The sequence below is a fragment of the Pan paniscus genome, chromosome 2, assembly GCF_029289425.2.
Source record: "Pan paniscus chromosome 2, NHGRI_mPanPan1-v2.0_pri, whole genome shotgun sequence".
Classification (NCBI taxonomy): Eukaryota; Metazoa; Chordata; class Mammalia; order Primates; family Hominidae; genus Pan; species Pan paniscus.
Genome location: NC_085926.1, coordinates 62,866,971 through 62,871,518, shown reverse-complemented (window position 1 = coordinate 62,871,518; position 4,548 = coordinate 62,866,971). Strand labels below are relative to the sequence as shown.

Sequence of the window (4,548 nt, the reverse complement as noted above, 5' to 3'; positions counted from 1 at the left end):
TTGTGAATAGTAAATAAATGAATGCCCATAAGGAACTTAGAATATTCCTGAAACTTAGTTACTTCTCAATATCTGTATCAGTGAGAATTCTGGGTTGCAACAGAAACAATTTTGTTGACTTAAGCAAAAAAGAGTTTATGAAGAAATAGGCTTAGAGGCCGGGCGCGGTGGCTCATGCCTGTAATCCCAGCTCTTTGGGAGGCCAAGGCGGGCGGATCACGAGGTCAGGAGATCGAGACCATCCTAGCTAACATGGTGAAACCCCGTCTCTACTAAATATACAAAAAATTAGCCGGGCGTGGTGGCGGGCGCCTGTAGTCCCAGCTACTCGGGAGGCTGAGGCAGGAGAATGGTGTGAACCCGGGAGGCGGAGCTTGCAGTGAGCCGAGATCGCGCCACTGCACTCCAGCCTGGGCGACAGAGCGAGACTCCGTCTCAAAAAAAAAAAAAAAAAAAAAAAAAAAAAATATATATATATATATATATGCTTAGAAAACAGGCAAAAAGCGAGCAACCTCTAGAGGGCCAAGCCTCAGGAACCAGAGCAATTCTCCCAGCAGACCAGATCCATTTATAAATTCACAGGTCACTTCCGCTGCTGCATTCCTCCAGTTGCCACCACACCCTGGAACACTTATTCAGATTCTAACAGGAGACTGTCTCATTAGCCAAGCTGAAGTCGATTCCCTGCCCCTGAACTAGAGAAAATGAATTTGGTTCCACTTGCTTGCCAGGTCCTAGGAATGCACAGAATGGCACACTTCTAACGTGAGAAGAAGTTTTAATTGTCATGGTACCTTGTCATGATTGGATACTGGATAATCAAAATAATAATAGTAATAATAACTATTCATTATATGATCCATCTCCCCATCCATCCACCTGTCCCCCCATCCATCTATTCATCCATTCATCCTTCCACTCACACAGACATACATACATATTTGCCAATAAACACACATCACCAGATTTCAATCATGTTCTTTATATCCAAGAGCCCATAAAAAAATGAGACTTTCAGAGACAGCTTTTATGGACCTAATTTTCCCCAAGGCTTATGTCTCCCTGAGCAGTAGATAAAAAACATTGCAGCCTGAAAAGAATTGACTTGAAAGAATTACAGCCCCTGCCTAAATGCCTAACATAATACAAAGGAGTTGACTCCAGCCCCAGGGTGAATGGGATCTTACGTTTTATAAAGCAAGATATTTGTTATGATAACAGGACAAAATGGCTTTGGTCAAACCTCAAATCTACTGCATCTAAAGCAAGAATGTCACTCTCAAATTCAGATTAAAAATTCATACAAAATGCAAACAGTGTGTACAAATTCTGTTTAAAATTCTCTTTACAGAACCAAATGAGTTGCCATTGCTACTAAGCTCCTGTTCTACCTGAGATGTATTTAACACTTTGAGCAGAGTTTAAGTCTTTCTTCTGGAACTAATAACCTCATTTAATTTGTAATTTCCTTATGAGAACTGACTCAAATTTTTTTCTTAAATCACATTATAATTCAGTAAAATTCCAAATTGGCCCTTGGGATCCCCTATTATGACAGCCCCCACAAAAGTTTCTGTATTTTAAAGGAGTTCATAGTTTTGGCATTTTAATGTCATGTTTTTCAGGAATCAAAATTCAGTCACCAAAATGTGCTATAATGCAGTTATAACAGACACACTCTTGCATCTACCTCCCACCCCTGACTGTTTAGGTGCAAGGCACCATACTAAGATATTTACATAAATCAGTTCATTCAGTCCTCACAACAACTATGACATAGGCTTTTTTTTTTCTTTTCCGTTTTATACATGGGAAAATTGAGACTTGCAACATAAGCTATTTACCTAACTTTACACATATAAATGATGATACAGGAAATCAAACCCAGTAGTCCTAGTCTAGAATATATGCTCAACCACTCTACAGCCTTGCAGATCCATTTTTCTGTCTCTCTTTAACAGAGTTGGTTCATTGGCAGCCATGACTGGTATATTTGTCCTCATTATCTTGATTAATATTATCAAGGTTGGATGCCTCATCCAAGGACCAACTGGGGTAGTTCTACTGGAAATCTGGAATTGAGATTAACAGATTGCTGTTTAGTCTGTGTTATCTTCAAAACATGGATGAGGTATAATCTGAGAAGTGTTTGGGTAGACACAGTCTCCACATGATATGGGGCTGAGTAATAGGAAAATCTGCATGGCAGACAGCAAAAGAATTAACAAGACATGCCAAGAGGAGCTTTGCATATTTCTTACACCATTTTTTAATTTGTTTAATTAACAGTTGGTAAAACAAGTATTTAATGGCAACCTCAATGATAATAGCGATATTAGAGACATCCCATCCCAGATTTTCATAGGTACAACTATTTCAGTACACAAGAAAATCTGTAGAATCCCATAAATTAGACAACACTACCGGAGCATATAACTGTTATTTGCTTTGCTATCGTGCTTCTAACTGACATTTTAAAGCACTTTACTTAATTCATATTAGCAGCCCCAGAAGTATCTTACTTGTAGGTTATTATTCTGAATAAAGTGCTGGTACTTAATTCATTATTTTTAAGGGTGTCCTTTTAAAATAAGGTGCATTTTTCTATATGATAGAACTTTGTAAGTGGCTTCCAATTTTTTTTAAGTTTTTTTTTTGCCTGTAAGTTTATTCAATGCAAAATAATCCTCTCTGATTTTACTGAGGTAGCTGACCACATCCATGACCAAATCTGCCTCTAAACTGGAATTTGGTTGCTGACCCAGCCCCAGCCTCAGCTTTCTCATCGGCACCAGGGGGCACAGCACTCCGTCTGTAGGAATGCTATGGCACACAAAGCTGTCGGCTTCCCCTCTTGTGAGTCTTACAGGTCGCTCACCCTCCAGACCTTTAGGCTGAGGCCTGCCATTCTCTGGATGGCTGCAGCGTAGAGTGACAGGCACAGTCTCCAGGGGCAGATGAAGGTAATCATGGAGATACTGGATACCCTCATTGGTAAGGTACCAGTAGAAATGCCTCCAGGCAAAATGTTCTGTGTTGTAGCCTCGGGACTTGAGAGACTGCATGGCCTTCATGACATGAAGGTTGGGCACATTCTTGTCTGCCAGCTCCAGGTGCTTAGGCATGTGGACATCCTTCTTGGCCACCACAACTCCTTCCTTAAAAAGGAGTTCATAAATGACAATGCGGTTCTTCTTAGGCACCAACATCTCAGTGGCTGTAGGGTCCAGGGCCGGGTTTTTTATAATTATGTTTAAGTATTATAAACATTAAGTTAAGAAAATACTACCCATGCTGTTGTTGGGTTTTCAGCAGTTCAAATCCCTCATAAACCTGGTTGCATTTCTTCCTTTGAGTCCTAGAATTTGTCCCTGTACCTGTACAACATATTTCCCACTGTGTTTAAGATCACTGGAATTGCTTGCTTTTCTTTCTTTCTTTCTTTCTTTCTTTCTTTCTTTCTTTTTCTTTCTTTCTCTCTTTCTTTCTAATTTTTATATTTTTGAGACAGGATCTCACTCTGTTGCCCAGCCTGGAGCACATTGGTGTGACCACAGTTCACTGCAGACTTGACCTCCCAAGCTCAAGCAGTTCTCCTGCCTCAGCTTCCTGAGTAGCTGAGACCATAGGTGCATACCACCATGCCTGGTTAATTTTTATATTTTTTGTAGAGATGGGGTCTCACCACGTTGCATACACTGATCTCAAACTCTTGGGCTCAAGCAATCCTCCTGCCTCGCCAGCCTGGAATTGCTTTCTATTGCTTGCAACCCAAAATGTTCTATGAGAAAGAGAGGACAGATTTTGTATATATTAAATGTTAACTACCTGGTAGGATATTTAATTTTGTTAATTTAATTCTCATGACATTCTTCCCTGGAAGTATCAAGTTCAAAGTGTTTAAGCGATTTGGAGAAGTCAGGATTTCAGCTCTGGTCTCCTGAACTCCAGAGCCCAAGCTCTCTCTCTTACTAAAAATCAAGAGAAAGAAACTGTCAATTGTCAGAAACTCAGAAATATTGCTCAAAAGCTGAACTTTGACATCTGTAAATTATAAAGGTACAAACAAAATATGACAGTTGCTTGCTTCTAAAATTTATCTCTGCCTCCTCTAAAGCATTGAATAATAAATGCCTATTTTTTTTAAGACCCTGCGTATCAGGATTCTAAGAACCTATACAGTTACTGTCATACCTCGCACAAAGCGAGTTCTTTGTGCAAGTTACGACATTGTTCTTACAAGGCTCATTGTTCTTACAAGGCCCATCATTTGGAAAATAGAGGCAACAAAGAAGAAATGAATGAAGAATAAAGGAAAGAATAGTGCATGCAAAACTACGTTTATATTTGGTGCTCTCTTTACTTTAGCTTTTTGTCCACAAGGAAGATACTCAAATTAAGACAGGAAAGTTTATGGTTATTCAGGGAAACAGGGATCACAGAACAGAAACCTAAGTATGAATGGGCATCAGAGAGTCAAGAGCAGAAGCCAAAATGACACAAGAGAGCTTGGCAGTGGGTTTGGCAGTTATTCCCACCAATGCT

General features: G+C 39.8%; 1 pseudogene; it reads right to left on the bottom strand.

Moving 5' to 3' along the window:
* Positions 1–2,413: 2,413 nt before the first annotated feature.
* On the bottom strand, positions 2,414–3,880 carry LOC100981037 (small ribosomal subunit protein eS10-like; annotated as a pseudogene).
* Between the last annotated feature and the right edge of the window lie 668 nt (positions 3,881–4,548).